The following is a 16,195-nucleotide window of genomic DNA, read 5'->3' as shown; positions in this document are numbered from 1 at the left end:
GCCTTGCCCGGTCTTACTGGAGGTGCTGTATGACCTTGACACACAGCACCTCCCAGTTCTAGCCACGCTTGACCTCTCCATCACCACCACACCGACGAGACCGTCGAGGCGGCGGATGGATTGGCGAGTTTTTCGCGCAGAATTGGAGCATCTACACCTCGACGGCGAACTATCTTCGCCAGAGGGTATCGAAGCCGCCTCTACACTCCTAACGGAGCGAATTCGCACCGCCGTGGAGGCGGCAACTACCACCATAAACGTGGCTTCTCGCCGTCGAGAGGAATTGCCACACCATCTGCGCGAAAAACTCGCCCGGAAAAAGAATCTCCGTCGCCTATGGGCCCGAACCCGTTGCCCGCGGGTCAAGCGGGAGCTCAACTGCTTGGCTGCAGAGCTGTCGGAGGGAGTGCGGGATTGGCGTGGAGCCGCCTGGGATGGTGTCATATCCCGGGCTGGCGAACACGATACCGACCTGCACAAACTCAATCGACAGCTCACCAATGCACGACCCCCGTCTGCCCGTTGCTTGACGAGACGGGCAGACGTCGTTACGCAGCCCAAGACCGGGCAGAAATCCTGGCACAGCACTTGGAGGGGCAATTCACGGCCAATCCAATCGCCGCCGACGCACCCAGCACTGTCGTCGAGCACCACGAGCGAGTCGTACGTCGCGTATGCGATTTCCGTACCGCTCCGTCGCCGGACGTAAACGAAGTGAGCTTCGTTTCGCCCGGCGAGGTAAGGCGGCTCGTCAGCCGCCTGCCGAAGCGCAAAGCGCCCGGAGCGGACGGGATCAGCACCGCAGCGCTCGCACAGCTGCCCCGTAGAGCCCTAGCGTGTTTATCTAGGCTCTACAACGGTATACTCCCGGCCACTTCCCTACCAACTGGAAGTTGGGTAGAGTCATAGTCCCCGAAACCCGGCAAGGACAAGCCCTGCCGGCAAGCTACCGGCCCATCACTCTGCTCTCGCACGTAGCAAAGTCGTTCGAGCCCTCCTGCTCCGCCGCCTGAGACCGACTCTGTCGCCTCGCGACGAGCAGTTCGGTTTCAGAGGCGGACACTCGACGACTTTGCAGCTGACGCGCGTGCTCCACCATATGGCTGTCGAGCACAACCGCGGCCACTACACGGTCGGCGTATTTCTCGATATAGAGAAGGCGTTCGACCGTGTGTGGCACGACGGTTTGGTGTCAAAGCTGCTCGACACCAACACGCCGTCAGCATACGTGCGAGTAGTGGACTCGTTCCTCTCGGGCCGGAGCTTCCGGTCGAGAACTGCCTCTACCACACGCCCCGCCGGAGTCCCGCAGGGCAGCTGCATTTCGCCAGCGCTCTACGCGACGTACACAGACGACATCCCCACCTTGAGGGATGAGCTCCGAGAGGAGAGAGGGATGTCGTCCTCGCTCTTTTCGCCGACGACAGTGCCTTCCTTACGTCGTCTCGCCGATCGCAGCCGCTCGCAAAATGCAGCGGCTGTTGGACGTGGCTGGATAAGTGGCGTACCACCGTTAACGTGGGTAAAACGGTGGCGCTGCTTACCCGCCCGGGGTGCAAATGCCCGCCGCCCCTCTTACTTAGAGGCCAGCCCATACAGTGGGAACGCACAGTGCGTTACCTAGGGGTAGAAATCGACCGGTCGCTGCGTATGAAGCCGCAGGTGGACCGGGTTGTCACCCAAGCCAAGGCCGCGCGCGCTATGCTGCGACCGGTCTTACAATCCAGGCCAGCTGCGGACGAAAGTAGGCATTTATAAGACCATTCGTTCGCGGCTCACCCTCGGTACGCACTGTGCTCGGCCTCACAGCGGCGGAGACTGCAGGTCCAACAGAACGCCGCCCTCCGTCTGTGCACAAATGCCGGACGGTACGTCCGTAATGACGTGATCGCCCGCGACCTCAAGGTCCCATCGGTGGAGCAGTTCGTCGTCCGGTTGACGCGCGCGATGTTCTCGCGCGCGGACAGCGGGCGCGAAGCGCACCTGCGCGACCTCGCCCCCCTCCACGCGCGCCCACCGGACGCCACTCGCGCGCTCCCGCGCGACCTACTCTCCACCGAGTGATCACGTCATTCACGTGACGTGGCGGCGTTAAGCCGGCTCGGCGAGCGACATAATGATTCCTGCCACACAACGCCCACAGGCGGCTGCTGAGAAGCAGCCGCCCTCCGGCCGGCCGGCAGGTCGGCCGGTAAAAGAACGACGCTGGGGTGGTTCACCCCAGCAGAATGCCCGGGCAAGGAGCGCAAGCTCGGGGCCCGTACCCAGCGGTCCAGTTAGGACCAGCGGACGACCCAATAATAAATAGTTTGTACGGTGACGCACCGTACACTGCCAAAAAAAGTTCTGTCAAAATTGGTGCAGCCTTATCAGAGATTAACCGAAACAGACAGACAAACAAACGTAAAAAAATTGTAAAAAAATATTATTTTAGTGTATGTAGCATATTTATATTCATATGCATGCAGTAAAAAACTGTTATTTCAATATTACAAACAGACACTCCAATTTTATTAATATGTATAGATGTATAGATATACAAATCGTAGGATATATAACAATGATCTATATTAGATACACAATACATATGCAGGGCTACTATAAATCAGAATAACACTGCAGTAATAGTCTGTTCAAACGCGAGTTCGGTGCAAGCCGCTGGCGACTATCCAGCTATATCCAGTCCCATAAATTTCAACTTTATTCCACCCAACTAAATCCCAATTTCGATTGTCACTCCTTTTCGTTTCCAGTTATCTCCAGACATGTGCAGTTTGCGTTTTAAATTTGCTACCTTAAACTGTTGGAATAGAGTTGAAAATGCCGGTACGGTCGCGTGGTTGTCGTGTTTGTTGTGCGTAATTGGGGTTTCGTTTCGCTTCCTACTTGAAATGCGTTTGATATGAAGACGTGTTTGTTTGCTGAAAACTAACAGTTTATTATCCACTTATTTTACTTTTAATCGCCTATGACGTGTTGAAATAATTATTGACGCAATTTATAGTATATTTTCTTTTATCAACACTACATAGTATAAAACAAAGTCGCTGTCGCTGTCTGTCCGTCACTTTCATTCATTCATAATTTAAGAGCTACGCTCTTGTCGATGGAGCTCTTGCCACTTTCCGCGATCTTCCATCATGCTCTTTAATTCTTGATACGACACGACTCCCATTTTGTCCTCAATTTGTTTGATGTAGCTATTGTCCCTATGTATGCTTAAATCTTTAAAACTACGCAACGGATTTTAAAGCTGTTTTTTAATAGATAAAGTGATTCAATAGGAAGGTTTATATATGTATATAATACATGTACACCCGTGCGAAGCCGGGACTAACTAGTGTATTATACAGCCGAAGAGTTTGTGTGTTTGAACGCGTTAATCTCAGGAACTATAGGTTCGAATTGAATAATTCTTTTTGTGTTGAATAGTCCATTTGTCGAGGAAGGCTTTAAGATATATAACATTACGCTACGACCAATAGGAGCGGAGCTGCAATGAAAAATATTGCAAAAGGTGGGGAATTAAACGCAGACGAAGTTGCGCGGATCAGCTAGTATATATAAAACTCTCGTGTCACTGTGTTAGTTACTATACTCCTCCGAAACGATTTTTACGAAATTTTATATTCATATTCAGAGGTCTGAGAATGGACTACTATTTATTTTTCAGATCCCTAAGTGACAATTTTTGACAATTTTTTTTAAATTTTATTTTGCTTTGGTATTAAAAATACATACAAACCTAAATTGTCACCCTTCTATAACCAACCCCTATTGTTAATTGCGATATTAGTACTTAAATTTATATGACAAAACAATGTTTGCGTTTAATCTTTACATATAAAAATTACGTGACACGTTGTTTGTCCGCGATGGACTCCTAAACTACTGAACCGATTGCAAATTTGATTTGCACATTGTATGCAATTTGATCCAACTTGAAAGATAGGATAGCCTACATCTCAATTTATAGTCGCAATATTGTTTTATTCAAGAACCTTAGACACAGCAACGCGCGGCCGGTTCTGTTAATACTATAATATTTTACCAGTAATGTTTATTAAACTATCGGACGTTTTTAGAATTTATTTCAAAAGCGTATACGGTGACACTGCACCGTCAGTAACAAAAGACAGACAGACTTCATGTTTATTCACTTGTTATGTTTATGACATACTGTTTTCCGCGGATTCGTCTGTTGTTTTTAGAGATAAAAGTCTATGTCCATCTTCGTGATACAATCTACTTGTATCGTTAAATCAAATAAACAGAGGGACACCTCACCTTCACAGTAGTGCTCGGACTGACACACTATGTTAGTAGAATGAATATAATGAGGAGAATCTTAATCATTACATAGTATAAAACAAAGTTGCTGTCGCTGTCTGTCCGTCCCTATGTATGCTTAATACATTAAAACTACGCAATGGATTTTTTTAATGACTGATGTTTATTAAGGACTGTATACTATTATATTGTGATGACAGGAGCGGTGGTGAGAGTAAACACACACAGTAGGGTGTAACTTGTATATTAACTGTTACATCTTCAATTACTCTAGCTTAGACTAATTACAGAAACTATATATATGAGGTACTGCGTGACCTACGTGTCGCTATACAAAACGCACACTCGCACAATCTACTATCGAACGTGCTGATTTGCATCACTATATCACAATATTTTAATTTTAGTTATGAGAGAAACTACGGTCGCTGATGGTAAAAGATATATATTTCAAATTTGTTAATAAAAATTGGAATAAAGCATAAAATAAATATATATATATATATAAATATAATAAAAGTCTAAAAAAGTGCGTCGTGCACAGATTTTGAAGCGGTTTTTTTTAATAGATAGAGTGATTCTAGAGAAAAGTTTACGTAGTGTTTGTACCTACACTAGTAGATAATGATAATTGATAATGTAAAGGGTTGATAAATAAAAGATACGTCCCGTAGGAGTGCTTGACGTTACACACTTATTTATTGTATGTATTTGAGTCATTCCAAGTCTACAATCAGATTCCACGTCACATAGACTATTATTACATAATTTATCTTATATATAAAATTCTCGTGTCACAGTTTTCGTTCGCATACTCCTCCGAAACGGCTTGACCGATTCTCATGAAATTTTGTGAGCGTATTGAGTAGATCTGAGAATCGGCCAACATCTATTTTTCATCCCCTTAAATGTTAGGGGTAGTCCACCCCTAATTTTTATTTTATTTTAAGGCAAAACAACGTTTGCCGGGACAGCTAGTAATCTATAAAATACAAAATTCATTGAAGAGCACATAAAATTCCTGTGGAACACCTGACCGGAGCAAACATCACAAACAGTCGTGAATAACTGTTGATGACATATGTGTTTGTAGTGTAGGGTGTGTGTCGTTAGTCGGCAGGTGGCCTGTTTGTACGGGCGGCCTCTGTAATACATATTTCTATAATCGCGTTTATCTCCCGCCGCATCTGCCCGCTAATGCCGCACCGACTCGATTGATTTACGTAATCGTATGTTTTGACAGCCGCCAACTAAATATTCACCGATTCTATCGGTTTTATTATGTGCTGCCACTTCGGTACGCAACTCTATATGTTTATTACTAGCTGTGGCCGCGACTACGTGTATTGGTATATACCTCGGATAGCATATATTTAATATTTTAATCCAAAAACCCAAAGAAAAAAGTTTCATTGTTCTAGCGGATAGATTATTCTTCTGGATTCTGTCGGTTTTATTATGTGCTGCCACTTCGATACCCAGTTCTATATATTAATTACTAGCTGTACCCGGGACTTCGTCCGCGTGGTCTGTCATAGGTCAGTCATAGATCAATCATAAAGTAGCCTATGTCCTTTCTCAGAGTTTATACTATCTGTCTACCTAATTTCATTTAAATTGGTTCAGTAGTTTTGTTTGTTTAGTTAAATTAATGTGGAAATAATTATTTATTTATTAACAACTAGCTGTACCCGCGACTTCGTCCGCGTGGAATTTAACTTTATCTTTCTAAAATAATAGCCTAAGTTACTCCTTATTACATCAGCTACCTGCCAAAAAAAGTCCCGTCATATCGGTCCAGCCATTTCAGAGATTTGCCGGAACAGACAGACAGACAAAAATTGTAAACAATGATATTTTGGTGTATGTTCCGTATGTACCGATATCCACCCTTAAATATATTTTTTTCGACATATTTTATTTTCATTTTAGTCTTATTTAGGATTGAAAAATACATACAACCCTAAACTTTCAGCCTTCTAGCATCAACCCCTATTTTTTAATAGCGATTTTAATTTATATGGCAAAACAACGCTGAGTCAGCTAGTATACGTATAAATAATGACTGCGTCAAATTGAAAACTGTATCTATAATTGTATAATAATTAATTGAAAAGCAACGCTCGAGTAATTTCGACGACCTCGGTGGTCTAGCGGTCTAGCATACCGCTTTACGACCGATGGTCGCGGGTTCGATTCCTCGCACGGCACAAACATTTGTATTCATGAGTATGATAGTTTGTATCAGTCTGGGTGTTTTCTATGTATAATATGTATGTATTTACGAAAAATAAAAATTATCTATGTATTTGTATCAGTTGTCTAGGACACATAACACAGGCTTTAGCTAGCTTAACTTGGGTCTAGATGGCGCTGTGTGAATTGTCCTGAGATTATTATTATTATATTATTATTATAATTGTTTATTTTCAACAAGCTGTGCCCGCGATTTCGTCCGCGTATTATAGTGGCCAAATAAAGAAAAATATTCAATTGTCTGACCCAAAAAAGAAGAAAATAGTTTTATGGTTTTAGTTTCAAAAATGAAGAATTCCCATACAAACTTTCATCCCCAAAGTTTTTGACTGTGAATGTCATATTTATTTAAGATAAAGATAAGATAAAGAATGAATACATTAGAGGAAGTATGAAAGTGGCGCCGGTGTCGGAGAGGTTGAGGAGTAATCGTCTATCATGGTATGGACATGTAATGCGTAGGAACGAGGATAATATTTTAAGAAAGATGTTACAAATGAATGTGGATGGTTATAAGGGCAGAGGAAGGCCGAAAAAGAGATGGATGGACTGTGTGAAAGATGATATGGTAAGAAAGGAAGTAAATAACGCGATGACAGCGAACAGGGATGGAAGAAAGAAGAATGGAAGCGAAAAACATATTAAGCCGACCACAAATAAATGGGATAAGGAAGAAGCAGATGATGTCATATTTATTTATATTTAATCAGCAGCCTTAGAAATAAGTTTCAAAATTCTAGTTTTAAAAATGACAATAATCCATACATACCTTCATCAACCCTTTCAATACCTTACTACCCTTTTTCCAATTTTAAAAGAAGCCCCTTTCCAATTTTAAAAGAAGTGTCCTTTCTTAGGGTCTAGACTATATGTGTGTGCCAAATTTCATTTAAATCGGTTCAGTAGTTTAGGCCTGAAAGCGAGACAGACAGACAGTGTTACTTTCGCATTTATAACATTAGTAAGAATATCGTACTCAAGTTAATTGTTACTAGTACAGAGTCAGTCCGAATTTAGCGCGTTTAAAAATAACCCAGTTCATTTGTGTCGTGGCGTAACAAAAATACACGTAAACAGACTCGGGGGAGGAACCTCACGTGCGGCGACGCGTCACGGGTCACTGTTAGTGTACGTAATACTCCGAAACGGCTGGACCGATTTTGATAAAATCCTATAAGTATGTTATCTGTTTTTTTTCTTCCACCAATTTTTTTTATTGTTTTTTAGTCTAGGTCCACCAACCAATTTATTTTTTTATTTCTTGGACATTTTTTTTATGTTTGAAGTGGCATTAAAAATATATACACTACTAAATTTGCAATCTTCTAACGCGAACCACTATGTTTTAATAGCGATGTTCATTTAAGTATATGGTAAAATAATGTTTTGCGGGGTCAGTAATTAGTAATTTTAAATAATAATACGTGAACCAAAACCGTTATTAAAAAATAGGGGTTGGTGATAGAAGGGTAAAAATTTAAGATATGTATTTTATAATGAGAAAGTTAAAAAAAATTGTACAAAACTTATCACTTAGGGGTATGAAAAATAGAGAGTAGCTGATTCTCAGACCTGAATATGCATATAAAATTTCATAAAAATCGACCCAGCCGTTTCGGAGAAGTATGGTAACTAACTCTCAAATTAGAATTTAAAAATGAATCTGTATTATTGTAAACATGTATAACATTTATTTGAAAAGAATACGAGCTGAGTTTCTTGTCAGTTCTCATCTCGAAATCATTCCGAACTGACGGTAGATTTGACATATCATAAGAGTCTGTAATAGACCTACATGAATAAAGATATTTTGAATTGAATAACATCGTGACACGTGAATTTTATATACTTACTAGCTGCACCCGTGACTTCGTCCGCGTGGAATTTAACTTTATTTTTCTAAAATAAAAGTTGCCTAAGTTACTCCTTATTACAGCTACCTGCCGATAAAAGTCCTGTCAAAATCGGCCATTACCGATATTAGCCGGAACAAACAAACAGACAGACAGATAAAAATAGTAAAAAGAAATATATTTTGATGTATGTACCGTATTTATGTTCATATGCATGTAGTAAAAAACGGTTATTTCAATATTACAAACAGACACTACAATTTTATTTATATGTATAGATAAAATGTTGAACTGTACATCAGGGCGCTGTCATCACAGCGATCACCTCGCTGACAGCGCTCGTCAGCAGACGCCTACTTACTTCGTTCCAATGACGGCCCGGCCCACGTGATTCTGTATACTTTTTAATAAATCTCTAGTTGTTATTGAGATAAGGTTTACACTTATCTGATTGCACAAATATTGAGTGCATATCAGTCGGTTGATTGTCGCAGGCCTAATCCTTGTTATTGTGTATTTACTTAGAACAACGTTTATATAAAAGAGTAAAATTAAAATTAAAAAAGTAAGAAGCAAGTTTCTTGCTCGTTCTTCTTGTGCTGAATCTGTTAATGAGTGGTGGAATAAAAAAATATGACTATTCAAAAGTGCTTAAATTAAGTTTATTTGAATAAATTATTTTCTATTCTATTCTATTGATACTTGGTATTTTTTGCTGTGCATTATTGTGGGTATGGACCAAGAATATTGTAAGTGTGACAGATTTTTGTTTCCTCTTTATTTGTTTCATAGTTTTTTTAACGTATATATTTGATTCTTAGGCTCCCGCTGCGATTTGATACAGGGGAAGTTTTTATAGAAGTTTTCACTGTACGTATATATATTATATTATACATATTTCCATAACTACACATATTATTCGTAGTATAAATTTATATTTTATTTATATGTAATCCATAAACTTATATATTTTATATTGGTATATTATTATTTTTATATATTTTTATCTGTATATATATGTACTCTTTTTATGTATCTATTTGTTATAATTTTTGTTTTTCTTTTTTCTTTCAATTAATTATTAAAGTGCACCGCCTTATTATCTCTGATCACCGCGACTGTTGACTGGTAGAGAATGCCATCAGGCATTAAGTCTGCAATGTATACATTTGCGTGCAAAAGAATAAATAAATAAATAAATATTATATTAAAAGTATATAATAGATTTAATATTTAAATATAAAATTTAATCATAAAAAGTTTTCGCATGTGTAGTGTACACTTATGTATTGTTAATCTGTTTTAACTTATAAATTATACTTTTAAGTGTGAGAGGTAGTAGATCCGTAATGGCCCTACATGGATATAAAGTTGTGAGCGGTATACGCACCACTAGTACCGCGGTGACGACGCACCGGGTCTATTTCTGAATCTATGAAAATATTCCTGTCCCATCACTTGTTCACATCTTTAATTTCAAAACATCACAAACGACCGCAAATAGCCTCCGCATTTTAGACTTTAAGACTCTAGTAGCAGAGTGCAAATCGGCATTAGATTGCCAGTTCACACGGTGGGAATGAAATATTGTGCTAACGTTGGGCGTCAGTTTCCCGGCCGGCATTTCCGTGAGTGTATGTTAGTTTGGATGTTTGTTTGTGGTGGACTTTTCGTGTCGTGTCCACGTAGTTTAGGTTCCCTTCTTGCTCCGTGCAAAATAGATTTAACGTTACCTCATGTGGGGTCTATTCACAGTGATCGGTTGTTTGTTTGGTTGCCGCGAGTGATACTTTATCGAGTGACTAGTTATTGATTTGATTTGTTTGTCAACGCTGATATATTTTTGAGTTTATACGTTACGTTTTATAATTAAACAACATCGGAAGATCGATTTGGTATATGTTTTTCTATTGTACTATATATAATTTTTGTTATTATTTTTTGTCATATATTATTGTTTTTTGCCGACCTCGGTGGTCTAGCGGTTTAGCACACCGCTTTACGTCCGGTGGTCGCATGTTCGATTCCTTGCACGGCACAAACATTTGTATTATGATTGTTTGTGTCGGTCTGAGTGTTTTCAATGTACAACATGTATGTATTTATGAAAATAAATTAATATCTATGTATTTGTATCAGTTATCTAGTATCACAACGCTGAAATTTTAATCAAATGGATCCGCTGTTTAAGTCATACAGCCAAACAACTTTAAAAACTTTCAAATTAATTTTAGTAGACAAGCAAATAAAAACTTCTACATACATACACATAGGACAGGTCGTATGCATTGCGTCGCACATGCAATGCGGAGACGGCAGGCGGGTGTCGCTCGTAAAACTGAATTTATATCGCGTGCGCCCCCGGAGCCGCTCGCCGCGCTCTGTACGTCTGTACGTCTGTACGGAGTGTTAGTACCCCTCTGGGGGCGCAATACATCCCTGTACTATTAACAGCGCGTCTGCGAAACACTTCTCTTCATTGCTTATCACATAGTCTATACATCTATATATATATATAAATAAAATTGGAGTGTCTGTTTGTAATGTTGGAATAACTGTTTTTACAACATGCATATGAATATAAATACGGTACATACACCAGAATTACATTTTTTACAATTTTTGTCTGTCTGTCTGTTCCGGTTAATCCCTGAAATGGCGGAACTGATTTTGACGGGACTTTTATTGGCAGGTAGCTGATGTAATAAAGAGCAGCTTAGGCTACTTTTATTTTAGAATTGTCTCCGGAACTGGAGCAGTGTTGAATGGAAAATGTCTAATTTTTTTATATGAATTTCATGATATGAAGATAAATGAAATGTAGATATTTCATTTATCTTCATATCATGAAATTCATATAAAAAAATTAGTTAAATAATCCCCCCCCCCCCCTCCCTCCCTCCTAAAAGACTCCCAGGCTAGTTATCCGGGGATGTTGCCCCCTGGAGTTGATGTCGGGGCAAGGAGGTTCTCCACAAAGTCCCAACGTTCAACCCCCAAGGTGGGGTTCAGATGGCCAGTGTCATGTATGTATGTATGTGTATGACCTGTGCAGGCTCGCGAGGAGGAGTTGTCCCGCCACCTGCGGGAGATGGAGGTGGTGCGAGCCGGCCGCCAGCTTCCCGACGAGGAACTCGTGCATCTGCAGCGACAGCTACAACAGGTACCTTCCTCGTACATAATTTTTTTTTGTAAATACCTTACATACATAATATATATAGAATCATACTCGCACGGTGCAATTTATATTATATTATATATGTATTTACAAAAAAGAGTACCAACAGTCTGTTTTTTAATCCCGGAGTCTAAACTGACAGGTGTAAATGTCAAATTTCCAAATAATGTTACCATCTACAGCGGGGTAGTGATGTACCTACGGTACCGATTTGCTTAACCGGATACTTATTTTAATAAATTAGTTTTAAAGCTTTAAATGACGTTTCCAAAATTGAATTTCAAAATTTACGTACATACGTATAATAGTGTTTCCATCACTATCGTCGTAACGTAACGTCGTAAAAATACATTTTTGTCGTTTCCTAACAAATAGTAATTTATACAGTATTAAGCTACAAACCAACATTTCTCTTTCAAACAGCTAATTAATTTAAATATGTGTTTGTTTTATGATATATGACACTATAAAAAGGTTATTTGGTTTTGTTGGATATATATTGCTGGCCATCGTACAATTAATTGTTTGTACATTTTTATAGAATACTAGCTTTTGCCAGCGGCTTTGCTCGCGTTAATTTATCGCCTTAGGGGTGGAATTTATCGAAATCCTTTCTTAGGGGATGCCTACGTCATAGTAGGTTTAAGCTTGCAAAGTCTCAGCCCGATCGGTTTAAAATTGACAAAGTTTCATATAAATTTTCATCCCCTATTTTATCCCTTTGGGGGTAGAATTAATCAAAATCCTATCTTAGCAGATGCCTACGTCATAACATCTACTTGCATGTAAAATTTCAGCCCGATCCGTCCAGTGGTTTGGGCTGTGCGTTGATAGATCACTACGTCAGTCACCTTTGACTTATATATATTTAGGTGTCGCTTTGTATATCTCAGGATTTTTTCTAATATTGGGGACATTAGAAAAAATCCTGAGAGTATCGTTTAGAAAAAGTCTCTTATGGGAATAGGTATAAAAATTTACAACGAGATACTAAAGGATATATTGGAATTACCCTTAAATAAATTCAAAACATTGTTTAATAATATTTACTGAGCAAACCCTATTACTCACTAAACGATTACTTGAATGACGAGTGTGCATGGCAATAGTTGTTCATGCACGGGATTACATATACCTATACATTGTAAATAGACTGGCTTTAAAAAAAAAGTAATTCAATTAAGTTACTTGCCAGTTCTTCTCAATTGGATCTATATACCGAACTGGAGGGTAGGGAAAAAAATTATAATGTAAAAACTTGACGTTCATAAGCGGCTAAAATGTCTTACATGAATAAATGATTTTTGAATTTTTATCATTTTTATAATTTTAATCCACTGCTGCTTTCTCTTATTTCCTAAAGATTTATAAAAATGGCAGTTAGTCTTTATTTAGTGAAGAATAAAAAATCTATTTGGATACAACAATCGTATATTTATTAATATCTATACATACTGTATTAATTTTGTGCTAATGCGTTTTAAATAAACACCCATATATTATTTCTGAATAACCTATAGAAAAGGGCGATTAATATTAATTACCGATAGTGCCACTTCAATTCACCCCCCATAGTTACCATTTCATCCCCAATAGTTGGCATGTGCGACCGTGTGGGATATATAGTACTTACAACGCTAGTAATTGAGACATAAGTCCCCGATAACTAACGACCATCTCCCCCACTGTTCGGCTTTAGAAGGATCCAAGTTTTTATTACCGTACAGCCAAAAAAACGGTGTTTGTACGTGGAAATACAGATAGGTACAGTCGTAATCAAAACTGTCTTACCGCAGTGCGCGTGCTGTATTTCAGTCATAAAACATTTTATAGCCTCGCAAATATATATATACATACGTACATATTTATGTGCGATTACAATTCGATCAAACAGTTATTACAATAAGAGCTTTGGTGAGCTTTAGTGGGAATTTGTACATAAAGCACGCGCACGCCGCGTCGCGCCGCACTCCTGCAATAAAGAACCTACGAAATTCTTTTACGAGTTCGCATCGAATTCTATAGTGAAAATATTATTTAAGCCGCTTTTGACGACCATGATGGTCTAGTGGTTTAGCACACCGCTTTACTTCCGATGGTCACGGGTTCGATTCCTCGCACGTGTACTATGTGTTTACAAAAAAACTATGTATGTATATCAATTGTCGAGTAAACACAAGCTGTGCTTAGCGTAGAACTAGATGGCGCTGTGTTAATTATCTAGGAATTTTTTATTTTTTTATTTTTACTCATTTAATATGTGGGTTGGAAGTAGTTTGAACTTAGTGATATATTGTCAACTTTTTCAAAATATTATATATTTTTTTTGTAGATAGAGCCGCAAACGCGGTAATTCAGAAAGAAGAGATTGTTGTGTGTAATGCTGGAAATGACATGTGACAAACGTGTGCACTCCGGGGGACGGGGGACGCGCACGCAGTAGGTAGCCCTAGGAGCAGGGATGTTACGGATGGAAATTTCTTCACATCCGCGGATGCGAATGCGGATGCGGATTCTTTTGCGTTCAGATGTGAAGATGCGGATGCGGATTTAGATTTTATTGACAAAAAGTTATGTAGGTACAGAAATAAATATAATCGTTTCATATTTATACGATACGTAATGTTTAATTTACGGTACAGAAATGATACACAATAACAAATTCAAATTCAAAATATCTTTATGCATTCTATTACAGACTCTTATGATATGTTAAATCTACCGTTAGTTCGGAATAATCTTGAGATGAGAACTGATAAGAAACTCAAACAAATACGTTGAATTTGTCATCGAACGAAACTTCGCTCCTATTGGTGAATGAGCACGTGTTGATCGGTGGCCCCACGCAATTTCTTGTAGTAACTTGTGCCACATCCGCATCCGCATGCAACTCCGCATCGATTATTGCGGATGCGTAAGTGGCTGCGGATGTCTAAATTGATACGGGAATTCCGCATTTGCGGATGTAGATGCGAATAGGCTGGCTTATCCGTCATACTCGTGAACGGATACTGCTTGTAGGGACTGGTCTGCTTTAATCACTGTGACTGATTTCCTCTTATTAATTGTTTAACCAGTTGTTTATATATTCAATATTTTTTCTATTTGAGTGTTTATTTGAAATAGTGCTAATTGGTAGTTTGTATTCACATATTTAAAGTTAAAAATGTAAAGTAAGAATATATTTATTTAAAAGAGCAACACGCAAGTTTCTTGCCTGTTCTTCTTGTGATGAGACAGCTTTCCGAATTAGCGGTAGATTAAAAAAATGTAATGACTATTCAAAAGTGCTTCAATGTAAGTTTATTTGAATAAATGATTTTCTATTCTATTCTATTCTATTCTAAAATGTTCGCGACATCCCTGGTACGGTGCGGCGCGGTGCGGTCATTATCGAGCATATGTTGTCGACGTCATTACTGCGGTTGACGTTAAGTGGAATATTGGGGGAATACATGCGGACGAAACATTACCAGCCGGTGCTCGCCCGGGAAACTTTGCACCATGTGAATCCTGCTTAAAAAGAGAGATACACGTTTTTATAGGGTCAAAGTTTAGTTCGAACTGATAATCGATTTAATTTGTATATGTGTATATTTGTATATCTTATATATTTTTTATATTACGTTTTTATCCGTGGAAACCTATAAGTGGCCGTTATCATTTAATTATGTTTATAACTATGTTTGTAAATAGCCTTGGTTTTCCGAAAATAAATAAATAAATAAATAAAAAATAAATATAAAATTCTTGTACCACAATGTTAGTTACCATACCCCTCCCAAACGGCTTGATCGATTTTTATGAAATTTTATATGCATAGTCAGTAGGTCCGAGAATCGGTTACTATTTATTTTTCATACCCTTAAATGGTAAGGGATATCCACCTCTAAATTTATTTTTTTTATTTTTTAGACAATATTTTATTTTCATTTTATTATTATTTAGTATTGAAAAATACACTCAACCCTATATTTTCACCCTTCTAGCATCACCCTCATTTTTTATAGCGATTTAATTTATATGGCAAAACAACGTTAAACCTTCCTCTTGAATCACTCTATCTATAAAAAGAACCGCTTCAAAATCCGTTGCGTAGTTCTAAAGATTTAAGCATACATAGGGACAGACAGCGACAGCGACTTTGTTTTATACTATGTAATGATAATGATAAGTGTATTTACTGTATCAGTCCTAAATCTAGTATAGATGTGAGTGTGTGTGTGTGTGTGTGTGTGTGTGCAGGCTCACAGCGAGGTGTCGTCTCACGGGGAGGTGGTGCGCGGCAAGCTGTCCGCGCTCGCTCGCTGCGACGCGCGGCTACAACGCACCGCACCGCGCGCCGCCGCCGCCGCGCGCCGCCTGCCACCCCAGGTTACTGCATTTTTTTTTAAACTAATGCTCTTGACCACAGCTGGCCTTTACAACTTCACCTAACGATGAGAAAGCGCACACAGACGCCGCCACTAAGGGTCTGTTTTTAGAAATATTGTAATGTATTACCTGCAGCAAAGTTTTACAATTTTATCGGACGATAGGAGGTAAGTGTAAATGGTACTTAAACGACGACGAAGGATTTATGAAACGACTGAAAGCCAACTGATAGATACGATTTCAG

The 16,195-nt window shown here is 39.3% G+C and overlaps 1 long non-coding RNA gene across 1 annotated transcript; it reads left to right on the top strand.

The window, feature by feature from the left end:
- Positions 1–10,027: 10,027 nt before the first annotated feature.
- Positions 10,028–15,926, top strand: LOC131847540 (uncharacterized). Its single transcript, XR_009357716.1, has 3 exons — positions 10,028–10,294; positions 11,455–11,562; positions 15,823–15,926. It is a non-coding gene; the product is annotated as an uncharacterized LOC131847540 (long non-coding RNA).
- Positions 15,927–16,195: the final 269 nt, after the last annotated feature.

This window comes from Achroia grisella, unplaced genomic scaffold (assembly GCF_030625045.1).
Source record: "Achroia grisella isolate CSIRO2021 unplaced genomic scaffold, CSIRO_AGI_Agris_v1 utg537, whole genome shotgun sequence".
Lineage (NCBI taxonomy): Eukaryota > Metazoa > Arthropoda > Insecta > Lepidoptera > Pyralidae > Achroia > Achroia grisella.
Note: the sequence above shows the minus strand (reverse complement) of the source record. Positions and strands in the feature narration are given on the sequence as shown.